This window comes from Megascapheus bottae, chromosome 9, assembly GCF_031878675.1.
Source record: "Megascapheus bottae isolate mThoBot1 chromosome 9, mThoBot2.hap1, whole genome shotgun sequence".
Classification (NCBI taxonomy): domain Eukaryota; kingdom Metazoa; phylum Chordata; class Mammalia; order Rodentia; family Geomyidae; genus Megascapheus; species Megascapheus bottae.
The window spans coordinates 21268719-21289399 of record NC_143517.1 but is presented as its reverse complement, the minus strand read 5'-3'; positions in this window follow the sequence as shown (position 1 = coordinate 21289399).

Here is a 20681-nt window from a genome sequence, read left to right as displayed (position 1 = left end):
GCACTGTGCTCAGTCATGGGGTAAGATAGAATTTTACTGCTCTCTCTCCCTTTTTCTCACCTGCTCTTCCTCCCTCCCTCCCTCCCTCCCCCCCCCCTCCTCCTCCTCCTCCTCCTTCTCCTTCTCTTCTTTTCCCCCTACCCTCCTGGCCCATTTTTCTCTCTCCCTCCCTCTCTCACCCAAGATGGTTTCCAATCCAAATCTGCAATCTCTGCCTCCTCAAGTAGCTAAGACTACAGACCAGGGTCATAGTGCCCAGCTATTATAATTATTTGCCTCCTTTATGCTAAGCCAAATTCCACCATGTAAATACACCAAAACCTCTGAATCCTTATTTCTAATTTTGTAATTTACAACACCAAAGGAGATGAGGGTAGAGTGTATTTTCTGTTTCTATGTGAGTAACAGGAATATCATAATTTAGTTTATCAAATTCATTGGCCACAATTTATTTTTCATAATATGTCATAATTGAAGGTGATAGCCTTCAATTACAGCAAGATATATTCTTGCTGTGAATCATAGGCTATCCTGGAGCTTGTTATAGCCCAAACTGGCCTCAAGTTCACCATCTGCCTTCAGCCTCCCAAATGCAAAGATCATAGGTGTATGCCATCATACTTGGCTATGGAAGTATAGGAACAAAAGTCATATAATGAGTGATTGTTGTCCTTAATGTACTGTGTTATCTCTCATCTCTTTTGCTGTCCCTTGGTTATCTCATATTACAGTATTTCACCTTGTTTTCTTATATGTTGTATATATGCATATTTGGTTATTTGAAATTGGATAGGGAAGGGGGGAAAACAAGATGAGGAGTGGAGGTGAGGGGAGGGAAATGGGGACCAAGATGTGAGAAAGAGTATCAATGTGAAGTAATGCACCTTCTATCTGGTGAATATAATGTAACCCTTCTATTAATTACAATAAAAAATATATGGAAGAAAAAAAAGATGCCTAATTGTAATGGAGCCTGCAAGTTAGCTACTAGTTTTGGCAACTTGGATCAGTTATGCCTCAGTTTTCTCTTTAGTACATTAAGAAGAACCTGTGGGAAGAGTCCCCTGAAACCTGAATGATATTCCTATGCTGTCACCTGGCTTAGGACTCTACTGCCTTGGAGTATTTCTCTCAGGGTTATTTCTTTTTTCTTTTTCTCTCTCTCTCTTTTTTTTTTTTTTTGCCAGTCCTGGGCTTGAGCTCAGGGCCTGAGCACTGTCCTTGGACTTTCTCAAGGCTACAGCTCTACCACTTGAGCCTTAGCACCACTTCTGGCTTTTATTTATGTATGTGGTACCGAGGAATTGAACCCACATCTTTGTGCATGCTAGGCAAGTACTCTACCACTAGGCCAAACTCCTGGCCCATCTCAGGGCTATTTCTTTTTTTTTAATTAAAGAATTTATTAACATTGATTTTTACATCATATTTCAAATGACGTGTTTAACAAACAAGTATTCAAGAAGGGAATCTCTATATACAATCACAAGCTCTTAATTTTTAGAACATAATCAAAATTAGGCTAAGGGTTTGGGTTTGTATATCATAGATATGTATTAATCTATGTAATAAAGCATTATGTCTATAGAGTCATAAGTTTTTATGTCTATGTAATTCTGTTTATATTTCCCGTGCCATGTCCACAGCATTGGGTATGCAAATATTGAGTCCTCACTCTTGCACTGTTTGGATCTAATAGCCACATATTAAGGATACCATGCGCCTTTTGTTCATTTGGTCTTGAGTTGTCTCACTCAACATGATTCGCTCTACATTCATCCACTTCCCTGCAAATGCCATTAGTTTATCTTGTCTGTTGGCAATATAGAATTCCATTGTGTGTGTATATATATATCACATTTTCTGTATCCATTCATCTGCAGTAGGGCATCTGGATTGTTTCCATCTCCTGGCTATTGTGAATAGTACAGAGATGAACATAGCTGAGCAGGTATCCTTATCATATCTTGGGTCATAATGTTCAGGATAGATGCCCATAAGTGGTATGGTGGGATCGTAGGGAAGGTGTATTTTCAGTTCTTTATGAAACCTCCACACTGCTTTCCAAAGTAGCCGAACTAAATTTACATTCCCACCAGCAGTGTAGTAGGGTTCCTTTTTTCGCCACAACCCCGCCAGCAACTGTCATTGTCTGAGTTCAAAATCTTGGCCGTTCTTGTTGGGGTAAGGTGGTATCTTAGTGTAGAGAGCTATTACATTCGCCATTACAAGATGGCGCTGGCATCCGCCTTTGTGGTTGCGCCACTGAGTTGTTTGTCTGAAAGTTTCCAGGAAAAGATGTGATTGTTCATGAGCTTTATGCATGATTGGAAGTATGTGTAATGCCATATTGCTACTTGTTTAGAATGTGCTATAGAGGTGTACTTATATTATTGGCTATAGAATTGTAAGAAAGCAAATGTGATTGGATGATGGGCCTATAAAAGCCCAGGGTTTTGAGGAAGTCGGGGTCGACCCGGCATAGCTGTAAGCTTGCTGAATAAACTGCTGCTCGAGAAGAAGTCTCACGTGTTGCGTCTTCCTTGCCGGCCGAGGGGACAGCGACAACTGGTGGCCCGTACGGGGACGCCCGTACGCCAAGACCTTCACTTCCAACAGACTTCAGAACTCGAGGCGGTGCACCGGTAAGTTTCCCAGGTAAGGGGAACCAATTAAAGTCCAAGATAAGAGAGACCTATTAAGGTCTTGGGAGAGTAGGACCAATTAAAGTCCTGGAAAAGGGGACTGATCATTTTTGCTCTTTTCTGTAGATAAAGAAAGAGCGGGGGGGAAGCTCCGGTTTTGAATCATGGGAGCCTCAGAATCATCTCAGCTGGTAAAAAGCGCAAAGGAACTGAAAGTGAAACAAAGTATCTTGAGACTTTTCCTCCTTAAGGTGGAGGAGGTAGCTCCCTGGTTCTTTGTGTCAGGTAATCTATCATTGCCTGCATGGGACAAGCTAGGGAAGAATTTAGACCATGTTGCAAATCAAGGAAGTCTAGGGCCCGGAGTAAAACCCATTTGGAAACTAGTTAGGAGCTGTTTGACTGATGAGCGTTGCTCCGGCGCACTAGTGGAAGGAAAAATAGCATTGGAGGAATTTAAGGAGGAAAGGTCAGAATCAAGGAGTGAAAATTCAGGGGAGGATCGAAAGGTTCCTTCTATTTATTCCCCCTTGCCGCCTGAAAATAGGCAGGAGGAGTCTAATTTAGAGGAGCCTGTGCTAGGCGCAGTATCTCGAGTTCGTATTACATCAGACTGGAAGAGGTCGCGCAAGAAAGCAGACCTTAATGCAGGACAGGAAGTTCCTTTTTTCGAGGTGCTGCCCCCCCCTACGTTTTGTATGGGTGGTATTGCCTCAGGGAATGGCCAATAGCCCCACCTTATGTCAACTGTATGTACACGCAGCTTTAATCCCCCTGCGAAAGGAATTTCCATCAGTGAAATGCTTATACTATATGGATAATATCTTGTTGGCTTCCAAAGACCAGGAAATGTTGAATGAGCCTTCTAGTTTATTAGTAAAGTGCCTTGAAAATAAAGGATTATTTATAGCCCCTGAAAAGGTTCAGAAAAATAGAATATCACAGTATTTAGGAAGCATTATAACATCTCAGAAAATAAGGCCATTGAAATGGCAGTTGCGAAAAGATAACCTTAAGACCTTAAATGACTTCCAGAAATTGTTGGGAGATATTAATTGGATTAGAACCTCCCTCCCTATGAGCAACAGTGAATTAAAGCCCTTATTCGATATATTACAAGGTGATTCTGCCTTAGACTCACCAAGAATGTTAAGCCCTGCAGCCAGAAGAGTTTTAGAAGTTTTGGAAAAAGATTAAATTCAGCATTTTTACAAAGAATAGAACCAAGACTAGAAATTTCTTTAATTATTTTGGCTTCTTTTAAACAGCCTTCAGGAGTCTTGTGGCAGACTGGACCTTTAGCGTGGGTTCACCCTAAATTGTCACCTGCAAAATCAATTGAATACTATCCCACAGCCCTTGCAAATTTGTCCATTTTGGGTATTAAATTTAGTATACAACACTTTGGTTGTCAACCTAATCTTCTTATAGTTCCTTATACTTCTGATCAAATTCAGGTTTTAAGTGCCACCATCGATGAATGGGCTATTTTAAATTGTATGTTTACAGGAAAAATAGATAATCATTATCCTAAGAGTCCTTTTTTACAGTTTTTTAAAGAACATCCTGTGGTTTTTCCGGTAGTTACAGCAAAACAACCTATTATTGGAGCAGTTAATATTTTTAGCGATGGCTCTAAGAATGGATTAGGGGCCTATTTAATTGAAGGACAGCAACCAGTTTTATGTCACTTTCAACCTGGATCGGCACAGAAGGTGGAGTTACAAGCTGTTATTGCTGTATTTCAGAATTGTCCCTTTCCTTTTAATATTATTTCTGATTCCCTTTATGTAGTAAATGCCTTGAAAAGTTTAGAACTTGCTGGGGTTATCAGCAAAAGTAGTAGTGTTTATAAATTATTTGCACAATTACAGGAATTAATTTGTACCCGCAAAGCTCCATTTTTTCCAGTTCATATACGTGCCCATACAGGATTACCCAGACCAATTAGTTTGGGTAATGATGTAGTGGATAAGTGCACACGTGTGTAAATGGCCTTTACTGTTTTTACCCCGGAACGACAAGCTCAGGAATTTCATAGTCATTTTCATGTTAATGCCCGTACTCTACAATCTAAGTTTAAGTTAACCCGGCAAGCGGCCAGACAAATTGTGTTAAATTGTCCAAAATGTGTTACCCACCTACCGGTTGCGTCATTGGGTGTTAATCCTCGTGGTCTTCTTCCTTTAAAAATCTGGCAAATGGATGTTACCCATGTTATGGAGTTTGGAAAGTTAAAATTTTTACATGTTTCAATTAATACATGTTCAGGAATTATTCATGCCACTCCTTTAAGTGGAGAAACAACTCATCATATAATTACTCACTGCTTGGAAGCTTGGGCTTCCTGGGGCATACCTTATTTAATAAAGACTGATAATGGCCCCGCTTACACTAGTAAGCAATTTCTTACCTTTTGCCAGACTATGGGAGTACAATTATTACATGGATTGCCTTGTAATCCTCAAGGACAAGGTATTGTGGAACGTGCTCATCGCACCTTGAAATTCTATTTACAAAAACAAAAAGAGGGAATTGGATATAAGAAAACACCTAAAGATAGAATTTCCCTTGTTCTTTTTACTTTAAATTTTTTAAATTTGGATATTCAAGGCCATTCTGCCGCTGATAGACATGTTTCACCAGCTATAGGACTGCATAAAGGACTTGTGAAATGGAAGGATGTATTAACTGGCCAATGGAATGGGCCAGATCCCGTGCTCTCTTGGGCACGAGGAGCTGTTTGTGTGTCTCCACAGAAATCACAGGATCCCATTTGGGTGCCGGAACGTTTAGTGAGGAAAGTGCAGAAGGATGAGCGTCATGAAAATCCTGTCGATGATGCTGCTACTGATGATGCTGTTGTGGCCATTAATGGAAACTCGAGTATTGTGGGCAATAATGAAGACGTTTCCTCTACCAATGCCAGTGACTAGTACTTCAAACGTATACCCATATATATTCACCACTAACAGTTCCTTGATTGTTCCCTTTCTGAATGTTATTTAAGTCAATGTTGGAATGTTAGTGAATTTAATTCTGCTGTGGTTATGCACATGCCTACCTTTATTCCAATTCCAGTAGAAGCAACAGAAAGGAATTTAATAGTGAAATTGAGAAGAAGACCAAAGCGTAATTTTGGAGTGACTGCATTAATTGTTTTAGTATCTTCATTAATTGCAACTGCCGCTGCGTCTGCTGCCACTATGATTACTTCCATTCAGACTGCGACTACTGTAAATACTTTGTCTGAAGTGGTTTCACAAGCTATGGATACTCAAGTACAAGTAAATCAGCATTTAGCCCGAGGACTTATAATTTTAAATCAAAGAGTGGACTTGTTGCAAGAACAAATGGATTATATGTTTCAATTTACTCAATGTGTGTAGGAACCACGTCTGGTTTATGTATTACTTCCTTGGATTACTATAATTTTTCACATACTGCAAATTTATCCCGAGAATTGGGTCATATGCTTCAAGGATCTTGGACTCAAGAATTTGAAAATCTTACTAATCAATTACGACAGGAAATTATAATTGTTAATTCCACCCGAGTAAATATTACTACTGTGGGAGAATTGGTAGATTGGATTTCCCAATCCCTAAATTGGGTTAAAGAATGGGCTGGAAGTGTGTCCTTAATTGTTATTTTATGTGTTGGATTAGGATTATTGTGCTGGTTTGTTCTTGTTTTGCGCAGACAAATTATCAGACAAAGGAAGCGTGATCACATGGTCATTAAACAAGCTCCTTTGGCTCTCCAGCAACATAATTCTCCCCAAGCATGGCTGGGTATGCTGGGTCAGTAGTCAACGACGGGTAAGAGTAGAGACTGGTCTTGGTATCAACCTAAGACAGACTCCGATGCTCGAGTATCGGATGTTGAAGATGGGTAAGAACCAAGAGGCATCTCTCCAACCTAAGACAGGCATGATCCCTTACCCTTTGAATGAGAAAATTGGGAAGGCGTTTGGAGACCTGATCAATCTCTGGATTCCTACTCAAATTCTCTTCACTTTCAGCCAAAAGAAAAAAGGGGGAGATGTAGAGAGCTATTACATTCGCCATTACAAGATGGCGCTGGCATCCGCCTTTGTGGTTGCGCCACTGAGTTGTTTGTCTGAAAGTTTCCAGGAAAAGATGTGATTGTTCATGAGCTTTATGCATGATTGGAAGTATGTGTAATGCCATATTGCTACTTGTTTAGAATGTGCTATAGAGGTGTACTTATATTATTGGCTATAGAATTGTAAGAAAGCAAATGTGATTGGATGATGGGCCTATAAAAGCCCAGGGTTTTGAGGAAGTCGGGGTCGACCCGGCATAGCTGTAAGCTTGCTGAATAAACTGCTGCTCGAGAAGAAGTCTCACGTGTTGCGTCTTCCTTGCCGGCCGAGGGGACAGCGACATCTTAGGGTTGTTTTTATTTGCATTTTTTAATATTTTTTATTGTAATTAATAAAAGGGTTACATGATATTTGCCAGATAGAAGGTACATTAATTCACATACATTGATACCCTTTCACATGTCTTGGTACCCATTACCCTCCCCCTCCCCCGTCTTGGTTTTCCCCCCTTCCCTATCAAATTTCAAATAACCAAATACAAATAAATTCAATATGCATTTCTTTTATGACCATAGATGATGAACATTTTCTCATATGCTTTTCTGCCATTTTAATCTCTTCTTCTGATAAGTCTCTCTTTAGTTCCCTTGCCCATTTAGTGAATGGTTTATTGGGTTTTGAGAGGATTAGTTTCTTGAGTTCCCTGTAGATACTGGATATTAAGCACATGTCAGATGTATTGTTGGTGAATATCTTTTCCCAGTTGCTTGGCTGTCTCTCTACTTTTGCGACTATGTTTTTAGCTGTGTTAGGGCTATTTCTTAAGGCATACTGGAAACCCACAGATCTTTTAAATACTTATATCCATTATATTGAATATTTGTGGGTTTCCCACATTTATCACTAATGTAAATTAGTGGTTGTATTATGAATAATTTACATTATTTTATTTTCTTTTATTTATAAGTGCCTTTTTTGCTCTTGTTTTGTAGTTCTAGGGCTTGCTCTCAGGGCCTGGGCTCTGTCCTTGAGCCTGTCTGTGCTCAAGGCTAGTGCTCTACCACTTGAGCCACAGCGCCATTTCTGGACTTTTCTTTTTATGTGATACTGAAGAATCAAATCCAGGGTTTCATGCATGCTAGGCAAGCACTCTACCACTGAGCCACATTCCCAGCCCTGTAAGTGCCTTAATCAGTATTAAACTATATCACTTTCCTAGTTTGGGCAAGACTCTGGGTTTCACCCAGGTATTCCAACATATAAATACAAACAAACATAATTTTTTAAATTCCAAACTACATATGCACTTTGTGGGGGGGGGTGGTACATTTTGTCATTGATGCTTGAACTAAAGCCCTTTAGCTCTCAATTGGCTTTTCTGTTCAAGGCTAATGCTCTACCATTTGAGTCACACCTCCACATCCAGCTTTTTGGTGGTTAATTGGGAATAAGATATCTCAGCCTCTGAATATTACAATGTAATCCTGTCATGTTTACATAATATACCTTTACTCAAAAATAAAAAATACAAGAGAAAAGCTATCTCAGCCTCCTGTGTAGCTAGGATTTCAGGCTTGAGCCATTGCTCCCTATCGACTGATATGTACATGTTCTTTAGAAATATTTTTTATTTAGTACCTTTTATGTGTTAAAATTGTTCCTGGTAAGTATAAGGGCACTATTCCTCTAGTGGACAAAAGAAAATAGCATAGTATGAAACGTGCAATTATGGAGCAATAACCATAACCTTGAGTTTGATAGAGGAAGAGTCTAAACCAGGATATTCAAATGGAAAGTTAAACTGCCAAGTTTCCACACCAAATCACAGGCCCTTGACTATCCACTCATGCAAAACTTTTCATGGTATCATAAAAATAAGTATGTCCTTAAGTAAAAATTTAGAAGTAATTGGTTTTGGGATAACAGAAATTTTTATTTTGCCACTCCTGGGGTTGAATTCAGGGCCTGAGCACTGTCCTTGGGCTTTCTTCAAGGCTAGCTCTCTACCATTTGAGTCACATGAGCTTTTCTTGTGTATGTGATACTAAAGAATTGAACCCAGGGCTTCATGCATGGTAGGTAGGCACTCTACCACAAGGCCACACTTGTGGCCCTCTTCCGCTCCCCTCACTTTAAAAAAAAAAAAAAGTGTGTAAAACAAGTCCTGCTTTCCATGGGAGTTAAAGACCCAGAATGCTGGTTCTGTCTATACTTTCAGCTTGGGTACGAAAGTCTGTGAGACGCTTATCTCAAAATAACCACCAGAAAATCAGAACTGGTGCTGAAGCTCGATGTGGTAGAGTGCTATCCTTGAGCAGAAGAGCTCAGGGACAGTGCCCAGGCCCAGAATTCAAGCCCCATGCCTGACAAAAAAAAAAAATCTGCAGAGTGGCAGGGAGTGTGGCCTATGGTTGAGTGCTTGCTTAGCATGCATGTAGCCCTGGCTTCTATTAATTCCTCAGTACCACACATAGAAAAAAAAAACAGAAGGGGTGCTGTGGCACAGGTGGCAGAGCAGTAGCCTTGAGTAAAAAATGTCTAAAGACAGTGCCCAGGCCCTGAGTTCAAGCCCCAGCGTCGGGGGAAAAAAAACTCTTCAGAGTATAATTTATCTTTAGTCACTCCAAATAATATAGTTAGCATTGCCTCTCCTTCTTAACCAATTATTTGACAAAAATCAGTCTATTTCCATTGGAATAGAACTGAGGACCCAGATATTAACCCACAGACCTATGGCCACATAATCTTTGATAAGGGAGCCAAAAAAATAGAATGGAAGAAAGACAGCCTCTTCAACAAGTGGTGCTGGCAGAACTGGTTAAGCACCTGCAGAAAACTAAAGTTAGATCCTTCCTTGTCACTGTGAACCAGGATTAACTCCAAATGGGTCAAAGACCTTAAGGTAAAAGCAGGTACACTGAAAACCTTACAAGAAGGAATAGGAGATACACTAGGTCTCCTTGGCACAGGTCGAAACTTTCTTAATAAGGAGCCAGAAACACAACAAATCAGAGAAAGTCTGGATAAGTGGAACCGCATTAAACTGCAGAGCTTCTGTATGGCAAAGGACATAGCTAGCAAATTAACTAGAAAGCCTACAGAGTGGGAGAAGATCTTCACTAACCATACAACAGACAAAGGCCTCATATCCAAAATATATCAACAGCTCAAAAAATTGAATCACTCCAAAACTGATCTCCAAAGTAACAACCATCGCATTAAAAAATGGGCCAGAGTCTTCTTTGAAGAAGAAATAAGAATGGCCTATAGACACATGAAGAAATGCTCAACACTTCTGGCCACCTTCTATCTGGTGAATATAATGTAACCCTTCTAATAATTACAATAAAAAGTATGTGAAAAAATCAGTCTATTTTTTTATATGTTCAAGTGGTACATGTATTTGGCCAGTAGAGGTCACCATGCAATGAAATATTTGGTTAAATAAAGACCATATGGTAAAATTTCCCTTATGCAATGATTCTTTAGTATTTTTTCTTTGATCTGTGAAATTCTTTTTTGCAAGCTTATTTATAAGACCAACATGCAAAAGAGCTTAAACCCAGGATAGGATTTGAAAGGTGCTGTGAAAACAGAAGTAACTGTGAATATGTTTTATTAGATTTGTTCTTAGGCCTTAGAATTTCTTTTGATTTGAAAATTTAAGTTTCCTCTTTCTTTTTTCTACAGAGCACTGAGGTGATGCCTTTGGAACTAAGGTCATGAGAGTTATGGCATCACTTAATAATCAAAAAGCCTTGGAATGTGGAAGAGGCCACCTTTTTTTTTTCCCTCTTAAGCACTGGCGATTGAACCCATGGCCACATACATGTTAGGCAAATATTCTATCATTTGAGCTATACAACCTGGCTTTAAAACAAAATACTTTATGGAGATGAACCTTTACTCCCCTTACCTGGGCTGGCCACAAACTCTAGATCCTCTTGCCTCTGCCTCCTGAGTTAATAGATGTCTTCATTAATATACCCCGGTCCTGTTACATATTTACAATGCAAATTTAGTATTGGTGATTCTCCATTCATTTTGACTGGAATCCTTTTCCTTCTTGGTTTTCTGTTGATTTTGTGGTGGTGGTGATCAACTTCAGAGCTAATCTAAGGCTAGGCAGGCATTCTGCTATTGAGTTACATCACCCTCTTGCCACATAAACACACATACACATACACATGCATACATATATACACACACCCCCTCCCCCCCCCCCCCCCCCCCCGTCTTCTCCCGCTCCCTCTCCCCCCGCAACTACCTATAGATCTCCTTGAGCTTCTAGGGCAGTTTTGCTAACAGGGGTAGAGAGGCAGTACTTGGGCAGTCCTTCTGCATTGTGACTATGTAGTCCATGGAACCACTTTGGTAAAACTTACATTTCAGAGTTGCTGTTCTTCCTCCAAATGCTCGGAATTAAACTCAGAATCTTATACTTGATAGGCAATTCTTTACCACATAAGCCAGGTTCCCAGGCCCTTGCCTTTTAGTTACTTTTCCAGATAGAGTCTCAACTAACTGAGCTGGCCTCAAGTAATAATCTTACTTCCATCTCCACCATAGCTGCGATATTTTGGTATGTACTACCTTTAAGATCCATATCTTTAATTCTAAAAGAAACTCACAGAAGACTTTCAGCAGATTTGTGTTTTTCATTGACAGAAGAGATTTGCATGCTAAACCTTAGCTAACTCTGCCTGCAAATGAATGGAATTACCAAAACTGACTTGAGAGACCAATAGTGAGCATATGTCTGCAGAGTGTGAAGGAAGATATGGGGCTTTCTCTTTATCTGAATTAAGGAAGGAGGACTGTTTTTTCTCTAGAGTCTGGTTCATATCTGAAGAGATTACCTTTCTCTGTGTTTGGGAGGTATTTTTCCGCTTAAAAATGCAGCAGTTCTCCTTACCCACTGAGTGCTTGTATAACTAAATATTGGATACTAAGGCTTGGAAATGGTGGCTCATGCCTGTAGCCCTGATTACTCAGAAGGCTGAGACCTAAAGTTCTTGATTCAAACCCAGCCAGGATAGGAAAGTCCATAAGACATCCCCAATTAACCACCAAAAAGCCAGAAGTGAAAGTATGGTTGAAGTGGTAGACTGTCAGCCTTGAACAAAAAAGCTAAGATACACTTCCTAGGCCCTGAGTTCAAGCTCCAGTATTGATACACACACACACACACACACACACACACACACACACACACACACACACACACACAATTACTGGAAATTACTGGAAGATGTTTTTTTATTGTGCTTTTTTGCTTCCTGGTATACTGTAGAAAGATGCAATTATAGTTTCTAATCATTTATTTAGAAACTTTTTTTCTGTCTGGAAGCTTTTATAATTTTATCTCTTTATCTGAAATTTCATAATAATCTTGCATGATATAGTGTTGAGGGGTGAGAATACAGAGAAGCCACATTTTGAGGGTTCCAATCTTGGGAGTCTTTATTAGAAAGCCAGTTACTTCATGGCAGACTCCTGTCTCAAAGACCAGAAGCCAGAAAATACATTTAATACAGTTAGGAAACAGTCCAGAGAGGAAAGAAACAACAAAAACAATATCAACAAGCCAATTCAGTTCCAATGGACAGCTGAATTGGGATGCCATTGTGACCAGAGAACAGCCTGAGACAGTACACAGGATGGGAACATGGAGATGCGTGGCATAGCATAATGGTGCCTAAGTTGGTCCAGGTCTAAATAGGGTCAGGGCAGGGGGCAGGGTCACAGGAACCTCCCTATCTCAGGAATTGGTCTGGCAGGTCTAAAACCTTCCAGTCAAGCGCCCACCCCTGTCTCTAGGGATTCATATACGCTCATTACCTGTGAAGGGGATCCTCACCTTCCTCCCAAACCTTCCCTCTCCCTGTGCAAAGCTTTCCTGAGGCCATGTCATCTGCATTTCTCTGAAGCAGAGTTCCCATCAATGAATGGCCTCTCTCACCAATAGGCTTTTCAGCATTGAGTGGAGAATTCCCCCCACCCAGCAAGAGGCAGCCGGATGGCTACAAGAAGTTACTTAGGCTCAGCCTCCTTACTTCAATAGTTTTACTCATTATGCTGGACTCTGGATGATTATTTTAACTGTTCTTTAGCCGTATCTCATATGTCTGAGAAATGATATGATTTCTGGACATTTTTTTCTCCTTCTCTCTTTCTGAAACTTACTTTCTTATTTCTAATATCTGGGAAATGGTCTTATTTAAAATAGGATTTCTAAAAAAAATAAAATAAAATAGGATTTCTGTGAAAAACTCTATTAACTTTTTTTTTAACATCCAAGAGCTCTTTATTTTTGTCCGCTGAATATTTCTTTTTAGAAATTGGTCACTGTCTTCCCAGATGCCTGCCTTCCCTGCTTAACCTCCCTGCCTCCTTCCTTTCTTCGTTCTTGGTAAGATTTTGCAATCCTAAAACTTGCTAGCCTAAAACTCACAATGTAGCCCAGGCTGGCCTTACATTTAAATTCCTTCTGTCTCAGTGTTCTTAGTGTTGGAATAATACATGCATGTCACCAGGCCTAGCTTAATCTGATAACTCCCTCACTACCTTAAATTTAAAAAAATTGTGTGTGTGTGTGTGTGTGTGTGTGTGTGTGTGTGTGTGTGTGCTGGAGACTGGAGTTGAATCTGGTGCCTTGGTCAAGTAATCTACCCTTGGCTATAACCTCATCAGTACCTTTGGTCTGCAAGATTTTTGATTTAGTTTGTCTCTTGTTAGATTACTCCCTCCTTCCCAACCAAAAAAAAAAAATCTGACTTCTTTGAATGTCTGCTTTTTTATTTCCTTAGGTATTAAATATTTCTCTTAGTGATTTCTTAATTCACCATCAGAATTGAGAATGTAAAAGCAATCAATTAGAAATTCTGTGTGTTGTTTGGGATTGTGTATCATAGGTTACAAAGTAGAGAAATGGATTTTTTTCTGGGGCCCCTAATTTCGAGCAATAATTTAGGAGATATAGAGATTTTCAGTTGACTGGTTTTTCCAGAAAGGAATTATACAATTTCAGCTGGAATGTCTGTAGTCGTGAAACCAGGCTCAGAACCCTGCTATTCCACATGACAGGTCTGGCCAGTGCAAGCAAACCATCACACAGGACCGTGCACAGGCAGGCCAGGAGGAGGATAAAGGAGTTTATTAGGGAGGGGGCCATGTAGTCCCTGGGAGAGGGAAAGAGGGTAGTGAGGATGGTGCCTAGTGCCTTAGGGCAGGTAGAAGATAGTGGCAGGAGAGGGCTGGAAGAGGACATTAGATGGGAGGAGGGGCCAGATGGACAAGGGAGCATGCCAGAGTCCTCTGGGCAAGGTGCAATTCCTGATTTAGGGGGTGAGGACTAGAAAAGAAAGACAAGAAACAGATGGGGTCGGAGGTCTACAGCTTAAGTCAGCAGCCCAAGATTATAGCCTAAGACTATAAGCTTAAGTCTATAGCCCCTTTTATTTTTAGTTCCAGTCTTATATATTTTCTTACAAAATATATAGGGGTCACATTCATACAAAACAGCAATCAAGTCTCAGATAAGTTAAATGAGAAGCAGAAGTGATTGACAGAGCCCCAAATCATCATGATAACAGCTTATCTCCTTGTGTACTTAGTTCTAATCAGTAGTGCAAGTCCAAGATCAGTCTGACCCCACAACAGGAGCAGAACAGAAGCCCACCTGCTCATGGACAGGGCAGCCTTACCAGCTTCCCTGTGGGCAATGTGATGGGAGGGGCTGAGGACCTGACATGGGTGAATATAACACCCAGTAAAGGTCAACGAGGTTTATTATATGCTATAGGCATGCCATGGAAAAAGGCATTTCAGTTCATCTTCAGCCATCTTAGCTTAGAGAAAAACAGGCACAAAGTAGGGACAGGGATATCTTGCTTTTTTTCTACTCATTTATGCGCTAAAATAAGAATCAGTGCTTTTCAGCAAAAACAGCTTTTTTTTTTTGTCTTCTTAAGAGAGAAGTAGAGTTCACTAAGATTCCTAGATTTTACACACAATCTTGAGACTTTAAGAGGTCTTTGCAGACTGGCCAGTCTCATAAAATGAATTTTTATCAAGGATTTAACAGGATAAGTAGTAAATAATAAAAAAAGAAAAAGTAATATTTGCTGCCTTCCAGGCATGAAATAGCAATGAAGATTCAAAATACTCCCTGCTTACCTGGGGCTGAAACCATCTAGGGGTTCATGTGACAGTAAGAGTAAAATTCCAGGGGAAAAATGAGGAAATGTATCTTAGCTACTGGAAGGTTGATATAGGCCTCAACCCAGATTCCTGACAGAGAGGGCCACCTTTAAGAGGAGGAGAGAGAGGAGGAAGAGGAAGAAGAGGAGTACAGACATCTTCGTGTAAAAGAGTAAGAAGAAAGCTCAGCAATCAGATATAGGCTAATTAGGTCCCTTTTGGGCAGTTGTTCTGGCAACTGGTTGGATCACTGTGGTCATTTTCAGAAAATACAATGTGTTATTATTACACTTTAATGTTATGGGCTGAATATTCATGTCTTCCAAATATACATGTTGAAACCTTAATCCTCAGTGGCATTTGGAGATTGGGCCTATGAGCAGTAATTAACTCTTTAGGATAGTGTACTTGATAAGTTTATTGGCCCTGTGAGGAAAAACACCAGTAAACTTGCTTCACATTGATCCCTATTTTTTCTTTCTTTGTCTCTCTGTCTCTGTCTTGTCTCTTTGTAAGAATACAGAAAGAAAGAAAGAAAGAAAGAAAGAAAGAAAGAAAGAAAGAAAGAAAGAAAGAAAAAAGAAAGAAAGAAAGAAAGAAATATTCTGTAAACCTGGAAGTAGAAGAATCTAGTAAAACCAGGCATAGTCCCACTCTATGGTATCTTGCTATAGAAACCTGAACTGAATAAGACGACTGAAGAGTACTCATTTCTTTTCTGGTCTGTTCATTAAAAGGGTTCCAGAGTTGTAGTTATGGTCTCTGTCTCTAGATACTTCTCATCTTATTTGTTCTTATTAAAAGTATACTTCATGCTGAATCTGCTCTCATGACATTTTTGGTATCATAATTGTTTGAGGTAATTCTTGAGGTGAGAGCTTCCAGACAAATAAACTAGATTATTTATATTATAATCCAAGAAATTAGAAAATGTGTCTGTTTAGGATTCCCACTGGAAAAGTTCATGATGTATAGATGTAATATCTTTTCATTAAGTTTTCAGTCTTCAGTGCTTATTTTCTTATTTTCCTTTCATCATCAGTGAGGTTGCTTGATTCCTTTTCTGCACTCTTAATGCCATATTGCCTTGATGGCGCCTCTCACTCTACTCCATTGAATGAGAGTGAGTTTTACGCCACTTTCTGTACTTTGTTTAATTTATCAATGTTTTTGTTGTGTGACACCAGTATAAAACAAGTATTTAGATGTCTGTGTTCATGTTGATAGGAAGTCTGAAGTTTCAAGAATTCTAGTTTAAGAAGTCATTGGAGTTTGCAATTTTCCTTTTTAAATCAGAGCTTAAAAACATCTCCCAGAACTATTTTAGATGATCATTTAGAACTACTCCCTCCTACAGATCTATTCCATAAAATATGCCCTATACCATTTCCTCTCTAATCCTTCCAGTACTACCATGACAACCCCTGAAAGAAGGCTTGGAGGGCTATGGAATGTGGGCTTTTTATTCTCAGTTTTATTTTATAAAAAGATCTTTAAAGGATGTGACTTCATCTAAAATCTTGCAAAGACTTTCCATAAAAACCCATCTCATGCCTTTGGAAAATAAGGCCAACATTTACTGAGTTTGTATTATGTAGATTATTTCATTGAATACTCACAAAAACCCAATAGGATAGTTACTGTTGTTATCACTATTTAGTAAACAGGAAAACTTACATGAGTTTACTCATCTTGTCAATGGGATAGCCTTCATTTATTCCCGGCAGTGAAATTGTATAGCCTGTGGGGATGACCATTGTGCTGTACTTCCTGTACACAAGTGGGGTCAGCATTGTCTACATTGTATAGTCTTATTGTATACTTACATTTTTAGCTGGGGTAGAAAAATCAGAGGTAGCTAGAACCCTGTGACTTAGCCAGGAGGTAGGTTGGCTGGTGAGCCATTATAATTTTCTGCACAGAATGCCATCTCAACAATTAGTCATCTTTCCTGAGCTTCCTACTGTGGTTACAGTTCATTTGCTGGCAATAGCTTCAAGATGACTTTGCTCACATGGCTGCTATATGGAGTTGGCTATCACTTGTGGTATTTTCACTCTGTTCTGTTTGGCTGGTTAGCCAACATGGTCTTACACTGGGCTTTCCTCACATGGTGGTGTTTCTAAAGTGTAAGAGTAGAGCTGCAAGGCTTCTTGTGGCTTAGGCTCTAGGGCTTGCACAGTATTTCTTCTACCACATTCTTTCAGACAAAAGTAGTCAGAGGTCACTTTCGATAGGAATAGTGGTGGTATCACTTTGCATACAACACAAACAGGATAGCATCCATCTGGGGAAATTGTTAGAATTGATCTATCACCGCATTTCTGGCAGTTATATATTTAAATTTTTGTCTTTTATTGCTATTATAAAGGTCATGAGGTTACATATAGAGAGGTTATAGTTACATAAGTCAGGTAATAAGTACATTTCTTTTTGGACAATGATACCTCTTCCCTTGCTCTCTTCCAGTTTGTCAGTTATAATTTGCTATATAAAACCCATCCTCAATTTGTGCTTACAATGACTTTATTTTCCTCCCGAGTCTGTATGTCAGGAACTCAGGCATGTCCTGATGGAAATAGCTTTTCTGTGCTTCTCATAGTGTGCGTTAGGAGGACATCTGGGAATGTAGGCACATGTCCCTTAATTTAATCACATGGCATGGTTCAGTTTCATGGCTGGTACCTTAGCAGGTATGGTTCAAAAGTCATTGGGATGTCTGTAACTCTCTCTATGATGTTAACTAGTCATACATGTCAGGGTCCTTGGATTTATCCAAGTGGTCCCTATGAACCTCCTACAGAATCTGACTCTATGGCCTCTCGCATATGTTAGGACTGATTGGACTTCTTTCTGTGACAACCAGGCCCCAAAGTAGTTGAAACTGACACTCTCAGACCTCTGAAAGCACAGGCCTACAACAGTGCAAGGCTCTTTTCTTCCAGATTCTTCAACAGATTCCATGTTGTACAGTGAAGCCTCATCTTTTACCACATTTTTTTTTTTTTGCCAGTCCTGGAGCTTAAACTCAGGGCCTGAGCACTGTCCCTGATCTCTGTGCTCAAAGCTAGCGCTCTACCACTTTAGTCACAGTACCACTTCCAGCTTTTTCTGTTTATGTGATACTGAAGAATCAAACCCAGGGCTTCATGCATGCTGGGCAAGCACTCTCTTATTAGGCCATATTCCCAGCTCAAGCCTTATCTTTTGATAGGAGGAGAAAGAAGTATGTCTGGACACAGGAGCAAGTGTTGAAGGATATCTTAAAAAAAAAAATGTACTAGAGTGATAGGTCAAACGTCAAAAAAAAAAAAATGAGATGCCAGCATCCATTTAGGCTGGTGGCTGACCATGCAGAAGGGTAGCTAATAGCCAGAATATTCAATGTAAGACAAAGCAGACAGGCTTAGAGGGGAAAAAAAAAAAAGAAAAGAAAACAAAACCCAAAGATCTCTCCAAATAAATAAATCAAGTATAGGAAGACAACATTAAGGACAGAAGTTGAGGAAACAGGGAGAATATGTTCTGCCATATGGGATCTTTATGCTAGCAGCCTACAAATAGTCAACTAGGAAAGGGCAGAAATCTCTCCACAGCCAGGGGGAATATTGGGTGGGGACACAGGAAGCACCATAGGGGGCCATGTAGCTTTTCTGAAGGCATTGTGTCCTGTTCAGATAAATGTGGAAAGTATCCTCCCACTAAATGGATGAGATCATAAAATACCCCCTTCTTTTACCACAGCTTGGGTAGGGCCCAGAAGCAGATGGCCAGCCAATATGGAGACTCTAATTAAGGAGAGAAAGTGGTAGGGCCACTAAAATAGCTATGGACACCTTTCCTCAGCAGTAACTAAGCAGTTGTAGGCATTTTTTTTTCTTCTTTTAGTATTTTAGACGAAAATAAAGACTCATTTTTGTGTGAGTGTGATATATAAGTCTAGATGAATTTTACTGCATCCAGTGCCTTTCATTATTTATTCATTTATAGGTTTATTATTATTATTGTTTTTTGTGGTGCTAGGAGTTGAATCTTGGGCCTCTCATACAGGCTAGACAAGTGCTCTATCACTGAGCTTCCCCTATGACTGTGTTAACTATTCATTCCATGTGGAAATATTATTTTTCTTTTTAATGAGTTTGGACAAGTTCTAATATTCATGGATCTGGCAGAACTGCAGGTGACAGAAATGTTCAACTTTTCACTTTTAATATTCTGGGTTCCCTATAGATTCTGTGTAGTCTCAAGGGTTAGAATTATTATGGCGACAGCATCAGCAACAATAATAAGACAAGCTGATATTTAAAATATTTACTACTTTTATAGTATATTCTCAAACATACAGACATACACATACACACACACATTGTAATTTCTGCCACATTGATGAATTTGACTTTTCTGGGCCCAGGGAACTCTGCATAGGTTGTGAAAAAAGCTGAAAATATAAAATAATACTTTTTTTTGCCAGTCCTGGGGCTTGAACTCAGGGCCTGGGCACTGTCCTTGGACAGTGCTCTGCCACTTGAGCCACAGCACCATTTCTGGCTTTTCTGTGTATGTGATACCGAGGAATAGAACCTGGGGTTTCATGAGTGCTAGGTGAGTACTCTGCCACTAGGCCCAAATAATATGTTTTAATTCTTAGACTTTAACACAAAATAGTATCATTCTTGCTTTAATTTTCCTTGTAACTATTTTTGAATTTTATTCCTTTTCTCTCTAAAATTTTACCAATTTTAGTGAAAAGCAGAAAACATCATATCTAGAAGTAAAAATTTAATTAGCACCCATAAAAGCTAATTTCATTCTTCTAATGAGAGCCATTACTTAGAGTAGTTCCTGTATGTGTTCCCATTAACATATAAAATGAATAGTGATATTATCTGCTTAATTGGATTTATCATTTAAAACGTGTGTTCAAAGATTATGTGGATTTGTTAAGAACTAGTGTTTATCATTAGGTTCACTTTTAAAGGAACCATGGTTTGGATGTTAGACGTCCCCAACAGCCTATGGCCTTCATGTAGAATGCACTATTAGGAGCTGGGCTTAGTTGATGGTCCTTAGGTCATGGACATGGCTTTGAAGGGGTTAGTGCGACCCCAGTCCATTCTTTCTGAGCCTCTTTTTTTTTTTTCAGATAGGAAGTGACTTGTTTCACTTTGCTACATGTTCCCACTATGGTATGCTGCCTTGTCACAAGCCCCAAAACAATAGCACCAAAGAAGTATCAAGTGGATCCTCTGAAACTATGAGACAAATGAAACCTTTTATCTTTGTAAATTGGATATCTCTAGTATTTTGGATGGAAGGCTGACTAACACATAGGGCAACCAAAGTGATAGAATTGGATCTGACACTTCCTACACATCCTCTCTGAATAGGCCAGAGATTCTGCAGGGTATGTCTGTTGAGATATTTAGAGATACCCCAAAACGAAGAATGTTTGTGTCACACGAAATAGGTTCTGAAAGCATTCTGGTTTCATGGGCTGAAAAGAAGATCTGTAGTGGTTGCTCAGGGGGTGAATCCTCCTTAGGCTGCAGAGGCTATAGGGGGGGGCTACTGAAGAGAGGGTAGATAAGAAACTGTTATTAGAAGACTACTTTTCTTGAAGACAATTGACTATGGGTTGTTTTGCTTTTTGCTTTTTGTCGGTCGTGGGGCTTGGATTCTGGGCCTGGGTGCTGTCCCTGAGCTCTTCAGCTCAAGGCTACTGTCTTACCCCTAGACCCACAACGCCACTTCCCATTTTCTAGTGG